The 17,374-nt window shown below is 47.8% G+C and overlaps 1 long non-coding RNA gene across 1 annotated transcript; it reads right to left on the minus strand.

The window, feature by feature from the left end:
• Positions 1–13,283: 13,283 nt before the first annotated feature.
• LOC132249141 (uncharacterized) lies at positions 13,284–16,536 on the minus strand. Its single transcript, XR_009460547.1, has 3 exons — positions 16,144–16,536; positions 15,511–15,626; positions 13,284–14,694 (listed from the first exon to the last, which is right to left on the minus strand). It is a non-coding gene; the product is annotated as an uncharacterized LOC132249141 (long non-coding RNA).
• Positions 16,537–17,374: the final 838 nt, after the last annotated feature.

The raw sequence follows: 17,374 nt of genomic DNA on the forward strand, positions 1-17,374 counted from the left end.
GCAGTGCACAGCAGGGGTGATGTGTAGGGGATGCATGCCGGTGCACGTGCACCCCCTACAAAAAGGCATTGCAGACACCAAAAAGGCACCACCCCTCCCCAACCCCAACAGTGCTGGTGGCATCTGCGGCAGCTCCCGTTTACTGCTGCCGTGTGCCTGCCACCGCCATGTCCCCCCAGCCGCCAGGGGCACACGTTGTTCATGGTGCGCAGTGAGGAGAAAGAGGAGGAGAACAAGCGAAATATGCTCTGGGATGCAGATATTTCACCCCATGTAGAGGTCCAGGAGCAATTTAAAATGCAACAGGACTTGAGCCAAACCCAGAGGAACCAGTATGAACTAGTGAGGAAGGGAAAAGGAGATCCAGTAGATGTAATACTGCATGAATTTCCAAATAGATTGATTTTTTTTCCCCCTTCATTACTCCTAAACCAATTCCTCTGCTATTTTTTTTTAATAATTTGAATCTTTTGCAGAGTCAGAGAACACGGGATAGACTTTTAAAGAATTTTGTTTGACAAACATCAATTAACATCTATTAGCAATAAAATAAGTATATCTTAGGGTGATGTTAGAGATATTATATTGGGTTTCATTAGTAGGAGTGTTGCCAGCAGATCAGGGGAAATGATTATTCCCTCCCTATTCAGCACTGCTGAGGCTACATCTGGAGTACTGTGTCCAGTTTTGGACCCCCCACTATAGAAAGAGTGTGGACAAATTGGAGAGAGTCCAGCAGAGGGCAATGAAAATGGTTAGGAGGCTGTGGCACATGACTTATGAAAAGCTGAGGGAACTGGGCTTCTTTAGTATCGAGAAGACTGAGGAGGGAGCAGTCTTCAAGTATCTGAAACATTGGTGACACGTAGGGGGTACACACGTGTGCATGTGCACTCCCTGAGATTGGCGGTGCACCCTGAGAGAAGTGATGCCGGTGGTCACTGCTCATCAGCCCCCCTTGCCGCTGACACTGCTGGTGGCATCTGCAGGTGACTGCTGCTTGCCCCTCTCCTACCACCCCCCCACATTGTCAACACTGCCGTGGCCACCTGCATGCCGTCACAATGCCCCCACAGCCTCCGGGAGCATGCATCATTCATGACCTGAAGGGTGGTTCCAAAGAGGATGGAGCTAAACTGTGCTCAGTGGTGGCAGATGTCAGAACAAGGAGCAATGATCTCAAGTAGAAGCAAGGGAAGTTTAGGTTAGATATTAGGAAAAACTCTCTCATGAGGCAGGTAGTAAAACACTGGAACAGGTTACCCAGAGAGGTTGCGGACTCTCTATCCTTGGAGATTTTTAATATCTGGATAGACAAAGCCTTGGCTGCAATGATCTAGTTGTGGATGGTCCCATTTTGAGCAGCAGGTTGCACTAGATGGCCTCCTGAGGTCCCTTCCCACCCTAATTTTGTATGATTCTCTAACTTTTATTGGATCAACTGGATATACTATTCTTCTTGTTTGAATTGAATTATTTAAGTTTATTCTTCTTAATTATTTGCACCAAATACAATATTTTTTATGATTTATAATTACTTTATTGGGAAATGGTACATACCAGAGCAGCATCCACACCCACTCCCCCAAGTTTATAACAGTTGCATGTAGAGGAAGTTAAGCATTAAGGCTGCAGTTACCATAGCCACATTGTGGATTATCCATTGTGGCAGTAACAAAAATACTGAGTGTCACAACCCAGTGATTTTGGTGCCTCGGCACGATGGAATTTTCCCGCCACATGAGAGCCTCTTGCAAAGCAAAGGTTTTCTGTTGCAACAGAAAAACCTCGGTGCAAGAGAGTTCCCGCCATTCGAATGCAAATTTGTGTCCCGCTATTGGCCAGTTCTAAATTATTCCTACGTGGCGGCTAGTAATTGGCTTGCTAGCCGTTTAAAATTTTGTGTGACTTCCGCCCAAGTCAGAGAACTTTGAACACGCTGCAGAGTGCTTCTAAAAGAGATCTGACTTGCGGCTGAGCTGATCGATAGACTGATCACCTATCGATTCTTCTCCCCGTCACCGAGCGCAATCCCCGACGTACCCTTTCCCCGCCGGCTTGATTTGTGGACGGACGAGTTAGCTTGAGCCCTGCCAGCTGGAACAACTAACATAGTTGTTCAAACGACCGGACCGTCTGCGTTGCAGCTACAAGCGGCGTAAGTAAAGTTTTGCAACCATTAAGCTTTGTCCGCCTTTCTATTCACCAGCCCGCCCAACGAACGAGTAATTATTAAATCACCTCGAGTCGGCTCTGGCTGTCTGGGACATGGCGACGAGGATGGGATCTAAGGGCATGGTGATGGAGATGAACCTAATCGGGTGCTGCGCCTGGCGCACCGGGACCCGCCGCGTGGAGAATGCAAATGATCTATGGGCGCATATCGCTTACCACCAGGCGGTAGAAGGGGATGCAAGAAATATTGATGGCTACTTCTCCGTAAAGAGAGAAGAAGTAGTCGTGAAAGAATGGAGAACTAAGCTATCCCTTGGGGAGTTCGGATGCATAATGGGGAGCAACCGGGTCTATTATCGACCCCCGGAGGAAACATCAACCATATCCTTAGCTGAGGTAAAGGCGCGGAAGGCAGAAAAGCTGACCCCCGCTCAGGAGTTCGCTCAATGCACTCGATACCTAAGGGAAGGAGGGGAACCCACCCCCACGGACTGGTTCAACTGTCCAGATTTGGTGCCTGGGTCGCGGGGCCATGAGCTCCTTGTTCAGCTCCGGGAGGATCTGGAAACTAAGGGCCGTCAAGTGCCGAGATGAGGTCTAACTAAATGGAAGAAGGGAAAGATGATGAACGTGCTGTTCCATACAGTAGCGGGTCTACTAAGGGAATACGCAAATTTAGAGGCACAGATGCATACGGCGGGTAAGGAGTCGCTGGAGTGGACAGCAAAGAGCTCCGGAGCGACGCTTGTCAAGAGCACCGGCCGTATGATGCCGCTAGCAGAAAATGGTGCTGAAAGAAGTGCGAGCCATCCGGGGAACCCGGAAAAGAGGGGCGGAATTTCAGAAGACCCGGCGGGGATCCGCCTAGCGACTCCGCCCCCTGAGGTGACGTCGTTCCCAACGGCCCCGCCTCCTTGCCACGGGGAGGGGGCAATGGGAGGAGGGATGAAACCCAATGCTCCCAGATGAAGAATTTAACTCTTTCTCTGCCACAGCTCACCCAATAGCTGTGATGAAGCATGTTGCGGATGAAGAAGGTACTATGTGTGCCACTGTTATCTCTCGCACACGCACCCAACCAGAAATTCAAGAACTTTGTAGAGAATCTAAAATAAAACCAGAAGAAACCTTGGCCATGTGGTTAGGACGATTAATAGTGGAATTTGGATCTGACATCTTAGACAAGGAAGAAGCGAGTGCCCTGACCCGACAAGCGGCATGGAGCGGAGGGCGTGCTACCCACTTGAATGTGGTCACAGACAGTGCCCACTGGCCCATCCCGCTCCCGGCACTCATAGTGGGACAGGTAACCCACAAATTTCACACCTGGCACGAAGGCCGCCCGCAGAAGGCTACTGCAGAGCAACTCCTCCTGGCTATAGTTGGGGTGTCATATCTCTCATGGAGCCCGAGAATGAATCCAATGGGACTAACAGCAGTCCAACGCAAAGAGAGATGGGCTCATCGCCACCTATTGGACCCCGGGGCAATTCCAATGCCCCTGGAAGTTATAGATGCCTGCGTGGAGGTATACGGAGGAGCAAATACCGTTACACTCCGACTCTTTTTGAACCCAATGGCAGGTCAACCAGTGGGAAATCTCTTAGGTCATCTCCCACAACTGCAGGCACTTATGAAGCAAGGCAAAGAAGCTTCTGATGATATAAGGGACCAACCTTCAGCATACCCAGCCGAAACACTGAGACCTAGACGTCAAGAGTATACCCCAAGGCGAGAGCCATGGTGGTCACCTCCAAGAACCCCGAAGGAAAGAACAACAAAGGAAAGGAATATGTTTGGTTTTCTTCTCGCCCGCTCCGGACTTACAAAGACTCAGTTGCGAATTTTGGGAGAAAGGGCCCAGTCTCGTCTGGCCGAAACATTAGGATTCAAATTCGAGGACCCACCAAAAAATGAGTAATGGCCGTCGGCTCCGCCAGCGGCCTTCCCCAACTCAAACCTGACCCCACTGATCCTCGTCCATACGCTGAACTCACTGTTCACCGGGTCCCATATAGCTGAGCCGGTAGGGAGCCGCGCTCCAGAGCCACGCAGCGCGAACAGAGCACGCAAACAGGCGCGCTCTGTAAGAGCACGCCGGCGTTCGCGCCGGAGGGTGGGCCAGGAGGGCCAGGAGTGGGACTCCTGTAGGGGTAGGGCGGAGACACCGCGCAGGTCTACAAACAGCAGCTTGTAGAATGGTGTCTACGAGGAGTACTGCTAGGGCCTCTGCCCAGGGGGACAAGGCTACCCGGGGCAGGTCTGAGGCCTCCACCCAGACCGAGCCCATGGGGGAGCCGGTGTCCCCCTACCTCCTGGCCTGTGGGGTATCCCCAGCAGGGCTGGGGGGAGCAGAGATTGGGGGCCCCCACACCTGTCCAGCAGGTGCCCGTCTTAGGGCCCTGGAGGCGCAGGTGAGGGAGCTCCGGGAGGAGGTTAGCAGGCTGAGGGGGATCAGGGAGGCGGAGGATGAAATTGACAGTTATTTCCTTTCCCTGCAGGCCCAGGCACGAAAGGAAGAAGCACCCCGGGGAATACCCTCCACAGCAGAGTGGCAGACGGTCACAGCCAGGACCGGAGCGGCACGCAGAGAACCGGTACCAGCTTCTCCAGTCCGACTGGTGAACAGGTACGAGGCCCTGGCGACCCTGCAGGAGATGGAAGGGGAGGAGGACACCCTTGGGCAAGAAGAAACACCACGTTCTTCACACCCCAAACAGATCAAGAGATCCACTATGACCCAGAGGAAGAGGCGACGTGTGCTCGTCATAGGAGACTCCATCCTGAGAGGTACGGAAGGACCCATCTGTCGCCAGGACCCCTCGGCACGAGAGGTATGCTGCCTCCCTGGAGCAAAGATTCGGGATGTGACGGAGGTAATCCAGGCCAGGATCAAGCCCACCGATTATTACCCCATGGTCCTAGTCCATGTGGGTACTAATGATGCGGCCAGGAGAACCCCCGATCACTTGATGGCGGACTACTGTGCTCTGGGCAGCGTGCTGAAGGAGTTCGGTGCCCAGGTGGTTTTCTCTTCCATCCTACCAGTGACCGGACGAGGAAGACGGCAGGAGAACTGCATCAGAGAGACCAACTGGCGGCTTCGGCAGTGGTGTCTCGAGGCAGGCTTCGGCTTCCTGGACCATGACCCGCACATCACGACGAGGGACATGCTCAGCTGGGATGGGCTTCACCTGTCCCCCAAAGGTAAGCGTGTGTTTTCTTCTAGGTTGGCGGATCTCCTCCGGCGGGCTTTAAACTAGGCTCGTCGGGGGGAGGGGAGTACGAGGGCAGGGGAAGCTGTGGACCACCAAACCATGTGGCACCCACAAGGACAGCCCAGCCTGAAGAAGGAGAACATTGGGAACCTGAAAGCCATGGGGAGGCCAGCACAACAGAACAGGTAAGGAACAAGAAGGTAAGAAACAATGGGCCCCATGGGACTGGGAGCAGGGGGGCAGCAAAGGCGCCAGTCGCAGGGCTCAAGTGCCTATATACTAATGCTAGGAGCACGGGGAACAAGCAGGATGAACTAGCGCTCCTGCTTGCACTAAACACCTATGACTTAGTGGGGCTAACAGAGACCTGGTGGGATTCATCCCATGACTGGGCGGTACATATTGAGGGCTATAGATTGTACAGAAAGGACAGGTCGGGGAAGAAAGGGGGGGGGGGTTGCACTTTATGTCAGTGAGCAATATACATCAACCCTCATCAAGACAGAATCCGAGGCTGAGGAAGTAGAAGGATTGTGGGTTAGGCTACATGGGGAGCAAGGAGAAAGGGATTTGGTGGTAGGGGTCTGTTACAGACCCCCACACCAAGGGGAAGAAATAGATGCAGGGCTCCTGAGGCAACTCTCGGAGACCATAAAAGCTAAAGAGGCGGTAGTCATGGGGGACCTAAACTACCCGGACATCTGCTGGGAGACGCAGACAGCAAGGTCCCATCGCTCACGCAGGTTTCTAACTTGTGTACAGGACCTCCACCTGACACAGGAGGTGTATGGTCCCACTAGGGGGAATGCCATACTGGATCTGGTATTGGCAACGGGAGATGACATGATAGGGGACCTCCAGATCGGTAGCTATCTGGGAGACAGTGATCACCTTATGATAGAATTCAACATAAGACGGCGAGTGGGTAAGGTAACTAGTAGGGTGAAAGTGCTAGACTTTAGGAAAGCTGATCTCAATGCACTCAGGCGATTAGTCAAGGAAGCACTGCAGAGTAGGAGTTTTGATGGGATGGGTGCCCAAGAAGGGTGGCTGTGCCTAAAGGAAACGATCCTTTGGGCACAAAGCAAGACGATCCCCGAGCGAGGCAAAAGAGGGAAAGGGGCCAGGAGGCTTCCATGGCTGACCAGAGAAATCCAGGGCAGCCTAAGGGCCAAAAGGGGAGCACATAAAAAGTGGAAACAGGGTGAGATCACTAAAGATGAATATAACTCCTCTGCTCGTGCTTGTAGGGAGGCAGTTAGGCGGGCCAAAGCTACCATGGAGCTGAGGATGGCAACCCAAGTAAAGGACAACAAGAAATTGTTTTTTAGATACATAGGGAATAAAAGGAAGGCCCAGGGAGGAATAGGACCGCTGCTAAATGGGCAGAAGCAATTGGTGACAGATAGAAGGGACAAGGCTGAACTCCTCAACGAGTTCTTTGCCTCAGTGTTCCTAAGCGAGGGGCACGACAAGTCTCTCACTGGGGTTGTAGAGAGGCAGCAGCAAGGTGCCAGACTTCCATGCGTAGATCCTGAGGTGGTGCAGAGTCACTTGGAAGAACTGGATGCCTTTAAGTCGGCAGGCCCGGATGGGCTCCATCCCAGGGTGCTGAAGGCACTGGCCGACGTCATTGCAGAGCCACTGGCGGGAATATTCGAATGCTCGTGGAGCACAGGCCAAGTCCCGGAGGACTGGAAAAGGGCTAACGTGGTCCCCATTTTCAAAAAGGGGAGGAAGGAGGACCCGGGCAACTATAGGCCGGTCAGTCTCACCTCCATCCTTGGTAAAGTATTTGAAAAAATTATCAAGGCTCACATTTGTGAGAGCCCGGCAGGACAAATTATGCTGAGGGGAAACCAGCATGGGTTTGTGGCGGGCAGATCGTGCCTGACCAACCTAGTCTCTTTCTATGACCAGGTTACGAAACGCCTGGACACAGGAGGAGGGGTGGATGTCGTATACCTGGACTTCAGGAAGGCCTTCGATACGGTATCCCACCCCATACTGGTGAACAAATTAAGAGGCTGTGATGTGGATGACTGCACAGTTCGGTGGGTGGCGAATTGGCTAGAGGGTCGCACCCAAAGAGTCGTGGTAGATGGGTCGGTCTCGACCTGGAAGGGTGTGGGCAGTGGGGTCCCGCAGGGTTCGGTCCTTGGACCGATACTCTTTAATGTCTTCATCAGCGACTTGGACGTGGGAGTGAAATGTACTCTGTCCAAGTTTGCAGATGACACAAAGCTATGGGGAGAAGTGGACACGCCAGAGGGCAGGGAACAGCTGCAGGCAGACCTGGATAGGCTGGACAAGTGGGCAGAAAACAACAGGATGCAGTTCAACAAGGAGAAATGCAAAGTGCTGCACCTAGGGAGGAAAAATGTCCAGCACACCTACAGCCTAGGGAATGACCTGCTGGGTGGCACGGAGGTGGAAAGGGATCTTGAAGTCCTAGTGGACTCCAAGTTGAACATGAGCCGGCAGTGTGACGAAGCCATCAGAAAAGCCAATGGCACTTTATCGTGCATCAGCAGATGCATGACAAATAGGTCCAGGGAGGTGATACTTCCCCTCTATAGGGCGTTGGTCAGACCGCAGTTGGAATACTGCGTGCAATTCTGGGCGCCACACTTCAAGAAGGATGCGGATGACCTGGAGAGGGTACAGCGAAGGGCAACTCGTATGGTCAAGGGCCTGCAGACCAAGCCCTACGAGGAAAGACTAGAGAAACTGGACCTTTTCAGCCTCCGCAAGAGAAGGTTGAGAGGCGACCTTGTGGCTGCCTATAAGTTCATCACGGGGGCACAGAAGGGAATTGGTGAGGATTTATTCACCAAGGCGCCCCCGGGGGTTACAAGAAACAATGGCCACAAGCTAGCAGAGAGCAGATTCAGACTGGACATTAGGAAGAACTTCTTCACAGTTCGAGTGGCCAAGGTCTGGAACGGGCTCCCAAGGGAGGTGGTGCTCTCCCCTACCCTGGGGGTCTTCAAGAGGAGGTTAGACGAGTATCTAGCTGGGGTCATTTAGACCCAGCACTCTTTCCTGCTTATGCAGGGGGTCGGACTTGATGATCTATTGAGGTCCCTTCCGACCCTAACATCTATGAATCTATGAATCTATGTTTACGACCCTACCGATCCGGATGACCAACAACAAGTATTCTTCCTTCTCGATACTGGAGCTCAAACCAATGTGATTACCTCAATGATACCTCATCAAAAGACCACCAAAACGATCAAGGTACAAGGGTTTAACACTATCGCCGTCACAACGAAGGTCAAGTTTTGGGTGCAGGACCACCGATACCCCCTAGAGGCTGTCCTAGGGGGCATCAACATTTTAGGGATCCCGGGGATAAGAGCGCTTGACCTTAAAGAACAAGTGCTACAGGCATTACCCATTATTATCCCAGAACAGGATTGGCATCGACCAATGCTTTGTAACACCTCCACCTGGCGATATCGACCAATCCCAACTAAGGATCCTCTAAAACAGTCCCTTACTGACCTCCTGCAGCGACTCAAGTGACGAGGCTGTATTAAGACCATAACAGCCAGCACCTACCTGTCATCAGGATGGGGAGTTGCGAAACCTGGAAAGCCTAACGAAGCCCAGCTAGTCGTAGACTATAGGGAGGTTAACAAAAGATGTCAAGTACTTCAACAACCTAATCCTTCTACTCTGCCACAACGTATGTTTGAGATGGCACAGTTCCAACAAAGTAAGTGGGTCGGAGTCACATTGGATCTAAAAAACATGTTCTTTTCCATCCCGATAACTGACCCGGAAGGAATACTAAATATGTGTATTGATGGCATCATGTACAGGTGGACAGTCTGTCCACAAGGATATCGCAACGCTCCATCACTAGCCACTGGTGCCATAAATAACACCCTAAAGAATTTTCAAGCCTCATACTCTCTTCCCCCAGAGGAGGAATTGAGAATTTGGAGTTATGTCGATGATATTGCCATCATGGTTCGCGATAGTTCCGTAGTTGCTAGTATAGTCAACCAACTAGTCGCTTCAAAGTGAGGGATGGACGATCAACGAGGAAAAGTCAAGCCTACATCCTGTAGATGACATTACGTTCCTTGGCACTCGATACATCGGTTCCATCCGCCATGGAATCTCGCATGAGGGTCCTAACATCGATCCATTAAAAACATTCCTCCCAGTCACTAAGAGGCACTTTCAACAGCTTTTGGGTCATTTGAATTGGTATCGGAATTATGTTGGACCCAGTGATTTGGCACTCCTTACCAAATTGCAGTGACAGATCCGTAACAAATCTCGAAAGTCTACGCCCTGGACGAAAGGAGATCAGTGGAACCTGCTTCACCTGCTAGCCATGGTTAAAGATACACAGCTCCATGCCATCGATCTAGGTGAGTCACTAACCGTAACCCTTGGGTTCACCACAAACCACGTGTGGGCTGTCGTGCACAACCCTCGCGATGAGCTAGTATACACGGCCCACAAGAGGCTTCAAGCAGCACAACATTGATATGGAACCGTAGGAAAAATCCTCCTAGCCGAACAACTGGTGGAGCCTTTAGCAAGGGGGCATGGGACGTTACGCGCTCCCGGTGCCACATTGTTACCTTTGCTGGATGTGGAAAGAGTCGACCCACATTTTCAGGGGGAGTCTAAGACCTGGAATACGCTAGTGCTTACCCACCATTACAACTGGCATTGTTGGAGGTTGGAAGACATGGCACCTGATCCAAGCCCAGAAGATGAGGAGAAGGTCCCTACACTGTATGGAACTTCTGCCCTGGCGTGGATGGCCTCAGATGGAACCTCCCGACATGGCGGAGGCTATGGGTACTATTGCAAAGCTTGTAACGATAGGGAAATATTTCAAGCCGACCCAGATGATAATTCGGCCCAAAAATGTGAATTGTTAGGATTCCTCAAGGTACTAGAACATTGTCTGACACATCATAACGACTCGCTCCCCGTTCCAATCATCGCAATTGATTCGCAATACATTTATAAAATTCTTACCGGTATAGCTTTTCCCTCCGAAAATTTGAATGATTGGCAAGACATCTGGAAAATGTTAACTTAATTTGTACTCCTCCCGTTGGTTAGGCACACTAAGTCCCACCGTCCGGATACTGATCCAGTACATGAGGTCATTGATACGCTCTTAGAAGATCCACTACGGACCGACATAGTCTTGCCTATCACATCTACCTCCAGTCCTGAAGTAAATCCATTCCTCGCGTGGCTTCACAAAAATTGGGGTCACCCAAGACCACGGGCCTGCCATCAACATTGGTGCTGAACCCTTACGGAGCCGGCCTCATACAGAGCTAGGCGTGATTGGGAAAAAAGGTAGCTCAGGCCTGTGAGATATGTGCTAAAGAAAAGTGCCATAGAACCAAACATCAGCTCGGAGCTTTCGATTCTTCACAGTTTCAGGCAGGAAAAGTTTGGCAGGTAGATCTGCTAGGACCTCTCCCAGGGTATAAGCCGCCAAATAAAGGATTAGTTGTTGTCGACTTGGGAACAAGACAGTTACAAGATATTCCCTTACGAAAAAGCAATGCCACTGCTGTTATTTCTGCCTTAACTGCTGTATTTGCTACCTGGCAACCCCCTCATGAGATTCAGTCTGATGGGGGACCCCCTTTTAACTCTAACTGTCTAGACAAATTTGCTCGTCTTCACAATGTAGCCTGGCATTTCCATCTGCCGTACCACCCGCAGTCCAACGGCGTTGTGGAAAGACACATAGGTCTGTACAAAGAACAACTTCGCCTCAGAGGAGGAGGGACGTTTAAAAACTGGACTAAATTCAATCATGATGTTCTCATCTCACTGAACACCGCTAAACCGTTATGGGACGAAGCTAATGTCCAGAAACCCCCACCTTGGGAACCCAAGTTCCAGCCAGATGAGTTAGTGTGGATCTCAATACCACACCCCCATCAGTCTCATCCACAAGTTCACAAAGGGTTCAACGGTCAGGACAATATCCTAATACTTATTCTGTTCAATTAGAAGAAAAGCCTGATCGTCCTCCTATTATCGTTCATCACAACTGGATGACTCACCGCTCCGACGTTCACCCAGTATCCTTACTGTGAATTTAATTATGAATCTCTTTTGTTTTGTGTTGTTGTCCTCTTTCTTCACAGGTTTAACCCCAGCAAAAGCAGCAATCCACAACCGCCTGATTGTGAGATTCATCGAGTACCAGACTGCAGTTCATTCGAGTCAATAGAGCAATGATTGTGAAGGAGACACTGAGACAGCGAACGTCCATTTGCTCAGGACTTACTATAACACTATTTTCTCTCATTTTATTAAGTATTTTATTGACATTGTCTGTTAATAGGAGAAGACGGACTGACTACTAAACGAGGAGAGTCCCAAGCAGATGTTCTCCAATCAGACGATGATCAATAGTTGTTGTTATATGTTCAAGTTATTATATTTTATAGTTTGTTAAGAAGACCGGTCTATCAAATTGTTTGTTTGTATATATATATATATATTGGTTGTTAAAGCTTTGCCAGGTCAGTAAATCCCGAAACAAAGATGCCTTATGATGTGCTCATGTGTCTAAAATTCCAGTTGTGCCGTCGGCAAGGGGGCATGTCACAACCCAGTGATTTTGGTGCCTCGGCACGATGGAATTTTCCTGCCACATGAGAGCCTCTTGCAAAGCAAAGGTTTTCTGTTGCAACAGAAAAACCTCGGTGCAAGAGAGTTCCCGCCATTCGAATGCAAATTTGTGTCCCGCTATTGGCCAGTTCTAAATTATTCCTACGTGGCGGCTAGTAATTGGCTTGCTAGCCGTTTAAAATTTTGTGCGACTTCCGCCCAAGTCGGAGAACTTTGAGCACGCTGCAGAGTGCTTCTAAAAGAGATCTGACTTGCGGCTGAGCTGATCGATAGACTGATCACCTATCGATTCTTCTCCGCGTCGCCAAGCGCAATCCCCAACGTACCCTTTCCCCGCCAGCTTGATTTGTGGACAGACGAGCTAGCTTGAGCCCTGCCAGCTGGAACAACTAACATAGTTGTTCAAATGACCGGACCGTCTGCATCGCAGCTACAAGCGGTGTAAGTAAGGTTTTGCAACCATTAAGCTTTGTCCACCTCTCTATTCACCAGCCCGCCCAACGAACGAGTAATTATTAAAATCACCTCGAGTCAGCTCTGGCCGTCCGAGACACTGAGTATTCAACACTACTAAAACTATTAGTATTCAGTAGAACTTATTATGAACAGTAGTGTATGATCTTGCTGAGCATAGTTGAGAGTTACTATACTTAGGGCAGCTGAAATAAATGTTTTGCAATGGAAATTATATGACTGTGTGTAGTATCAATCCAGCAAACTGTAAGAAAAGCCAAATTCTCACCTTGGTTGGATATATGCAATTAAGATCAGCTGAAGCCACTTGTACAAGTTTGAAACTACAATTAAATCACCTTTACACCTAAATGTGCCTTGTAGTTGTACAACCGGGTTCTTCTGTAGTTTTAGGAACAGGTTAGGCAAGCACTTGTATAGAATGGTTTGGACAGGGGTCACTTGCCTTGAGCAGGAGATTGGACTAGAAGATCTCCTAAAATCCCTTCCAGCTCTACTTTTCTATGATCCTATGATTCTACCTACTATAAATGTACTCAGGCTATTTAAATAGCCCCTTTCAGTCTGAAAGACACCAAAATATCTGATAAACTTTACTATCTGATTACAAACCAGGGGCGTTATTTCATGGTTTTTTTAATGCAAAGTCCTTCTCATGATTAAAACTTTTAAATAAAAAACAAAGAAAAATATGACTACATGGAATCACTGCATCCACAACCCTTTCAGGTAAAATATGGTAATCAACAGGGTATGTGACAGTCAGAAAGTGAATACTTTTTAATGGAAAATTAAGTGGGATTTTAACAAACAGAATATTAGAACAACCCACACAGGAATTTTCTTAGGATACAATGTTTAGATTAATAGCTTGACTTCTGTGGAATGATAATAAAAATATTTATAAAGAATGTTAATCGTAAAGATATTAGAGATGGAAATGACTGCAGGATTTTTCTCTAAATTACATTGTTGGTGTACTGTTGGTGTACTGATCAATATAATTTTAAAAGTTCTTAGCTCTGTTGTTTCCTATGCTTTTCTTTGGAAACTGTGCTACTCCCTAAGACATCTCATTTTTTTCTTTTGTTAAATTTACCACATTACATTTAGTTAGAATCTCATACATTACATTTTCTTCCTCTTCGGTACATTAATAATAATTGCAGCTTATGATGTCATTTTAGACATCACTTAGCTATAGGGGGTACTTTTACATGTGCTCTGAGGTCTACTGATTAGTTGTTGAGCAGACTTGCTTAATCAAGTTTGCTGGAGTGTCCTAATCAGAATGCTCCAGCATGCTGCAGTATCTCATGTATTCGGTGTCCTGAGTTTCAAAATGGTGGTGGGAGCACTCTAACTAAAGCTTGTCGAACAAGCTCTAATTAAAATGTCCCTCCTTCCACACCCCAGAACATGCGTATAGGCACCAAGGGTGTCCATCCATCCCTAATAGGGCAGGACAGTCCTGAAATGTAAAAAAGTCCCAGTGCCAGGGACTTAACTCTGGGACAGCATTTGTCCCGGATTCCCCTCGATACAGTTCAAATTTACCACAGCAGCTACAGTGCAGTGCAAAGCCCTGGTCCTACCCCATCATTCACAATGCTTACACAGCCCCAGGATGATTGATGCATACTGCAGCCAATCTAAGACAATTTATCATCACAGTATCATGAAATGCTGCATGACAAACCTGCCCAGTATTATTTAAATTATTACTTTGTAGTTCCACACAACCAGAATTTTCTATATAAACTGATATTATATATTTAACTGGGATCTCATTTACCTGAGCTTTTCATGGGGGGTAGTATTTACTTAGTACTTTTTGTATGTTCAAAGCCTTGTTTTGATGGCTGTCTGTAGAAAAACCAAGCAACATGAGCCAAGGCTGCATCAAACCTTTCTTGCACATGGTAGTTGCAGTTTCTTAATTATATACTGTCTATAGAACTTGGCTCATCTCAAAATGCAGTAATGCAAAAAGGCCACAAATTAATTCATGACCTAACTCCACTGAGATGATTTATACACCAGAAATGGCTTGGCTCAATGTATCCACTATCTACAACTTGACTCTCTGAGCTAGATTCTCATGAGTAATGTGGCGGTCTTAGTCCATGTCCCGTTTTTCATGCGAAGGCCAAGATCCTGGCAGTATAGACTTTTTCATGGATTCCTGCAATCAGATATTACAAAATAAACTTCTCAGAGGAGTGTTTAAGAACAGACTTCCAGAGTCTTTATCATTCCAGCAAATCATTTATTTTACCACCATATATGACTTCATGCCAACAGTGATCAAATTGGCTACAGCTTTGTGTATCCCAACTGACTGTAGAGAGTTCATTTTCTAGGGCCTCTTCCTGGCAGGATACTTGGCTATAGTTTGCTGGAAACATATTGGTGCTTGAGGCATATCTGCAAACTGACTAACACAGGTCTCTGGTTTAACACTTTAGCACATCTCAGTTTGCTTCATTTGAACATATTTTGTAATTGTTGTTGTGGTACAGTTATCACTACTACCTAGGTACCAACATGCTGTTCTTATCAGTGTTAGGATTGATTTCTCAGACACTAAAGAATTCCCAAGTAAGACTCCCTTATACATTCTGACAAAAAAAGAGACAAGAAAGAGAGTTCCTGACAAATCTCATGTAATTGGTTGGATAGTATTTTGAACGCTATCTGCCAGTCTCTGCATTTAGCAATCTACCATATGACAAAAAAGTATGGGGTCTCATGTAGATTATGGGAGTGTTTAAAATTCATGCACCCAAATATAGATCCAAATACCTTTAACATTGTTGTACTTAAATAACTAGGGGCGTGCTCTGGGGTGGAGGGGAGGGTGCTTTAATTAGAGTGGTTCTGATAGCTCACAGCATCATTTGATGAGTTTTAGTTAAAGAGCCCCTGCCACCATTTTGAAATGCGGGGACACTGAATACACATGTCGCATAGGCCGCTGGAGAGTGTGTTGGGAACTCACCAGATAGGGATGGGGTTTGTGTTTCTTACATGCCTTGCTTGTCTGTGCCGTCAGTAGAGTAGTCCCTGGATATCCTTGTCATTTACATTACACTCTCACTCGCTTGTCCGCCACAGCTTGATGGAAAATAGAATAGGGAGGAAGAGTCTATAGAGGGTTGTGATCCCTGGATACTGTAACAGATTTTACTGGGGGCTCCTCCTTCCCCTATGCCCCCTTTCCCTTGCCACCATGTAATACTGTCAGTTGTCCAGATATGACATTCCCTGTTCAGAGTCTTCACGGGGTTAGCTGATCCCTTCTGTCAAGATCCTATCTCTACAATAGCCCAAGCCCTTAGCTTATCCCGCCATTCTCATTGACAGTCAGATTTGGCAGGCTTTGTCCTACGTTCCTTGAGATGGTTACAGTCCAGTACAGCATCAACTAGGACGTAATTTATATTACTTTGGCAGTCAATTAATTAAAAATATATATATTCCTGCCTCACTGGGACACCAGCTGTGCCCCTGCTAGCTCTCTTTCTCCCTGAGAGGCTTCAAGGCTAGGCTGCACTTCCAGCAGCAGGGCAAAGAAAAAATAAACTTCACAACAATAGAGTAAAACAAACAAAACAAAAAAATCAGGACTCACTCGGAGAGGGCTTCAGGGCTTATCTCTGTTGCTTCCTCCTTGTTTCTGCCTTTCCAGGTTATGGAGCCAGTTTCTCCAGGCTCCTGTCATAGCTTTTCTGATTGCTGCTGGGTTGGGCTGTCTTGCAGGCAGCTGGCATAGTGCTGGCTGCTTGCTCCCCACCTCCCTGCTACCAGCAATTGCTACCTGCTCTTGACTCTGTAGGAACAGCTGTTTCTGGTCCCAGCTCTCCTGGAGCCTCCTTGATTCCGGTCTTCCTCTTTCCCCCTCTTGGCATGCTGGCTTAAAAGAACCAATGCTGGGTTCCCTTCTCCAATGTGGAGGAAACACCGGCTAAAAGAGTATCAGCTTATGGTTGCATCTGGGCGCACAGTGCTGGAGCCTGCAGGCAAAGTGATCTCCCGCTCTGCTGCAGCTCCTTCCAGGTTGAGCTCTTCTTTCACTCCTAGCATGGTCTGCTAATTAGCACACTCCAGATTAATCAAGTCTGCTTTGATGTGTGCTAATTAGCACGCATTGGAGCAGAGCTTTGTCACATGTATAGGTGCCCTAAAAAGGACTAGCTCCTCCCCAATGCTGTTGATGTAGATTAATCAGCTTTTTTAGACAGCATTGATGGGAATGTGGATTCTTAAGAGTAAGAGAATTGGAAGAAGTTAAAGTTCTTGTCTAAACCTAACATACAGGGAGCACGAAGAGCTGGACTGTAGAGAAAAGTTCATAGAACTTCACTTTAGTACCGAAAAGCCCATAAATTAACAAGAATAATGGATGAGCTTCTGAACAGACTTCCTAATAATTACAACCACTTTTGTGGATCTGCCAGTTTTTCTTTTCAAGCTATAGTTATATGCATGAGTATCACACAAGATAGATAATTACTTAATATTGTAGTGCACTCTGGGACAACTCAGTCTCCAGTGCAGTTCAAGAGTCAGTCAAGTGGCAAAAACAGGATCTACAAAAATCTTTCTGCCTTTTCTGCTGTGAACAGACTTTGGGCAGGGAAATGGGACCACTGTCTATTCCCCTAAACAAATAGCAGCAGACCATAAAATTAGGCCATTTTAACTTAGAGAAATGAACAGGGGCTTCCCTTTTAATGTTGATAACAGAGGTGAGAGAAATGATAGATGACCATTGGACTTATGCCTGAAAAGATAGGTAAAGTTTTTATTCAGTTCATGCAACTGTTTTTTTTTTCTGATGGATTAGCTCCCCAAGTATAGTA

Source organism: Alligator mississippiensis, chromosome 3 (assembly GCF_030867095.1).
Source record: "Alligator mississippiensis isolate rAllMis1 chromosome 3, rAllMis1, whole genome shotgun sequence".
Taxonomy (NCBI): domain Eukaryota; kingdom Metazoa; phylum Chordata; order Crocodylia; family Alligatoridae; genus Alligator; species Alligator mississippiensis.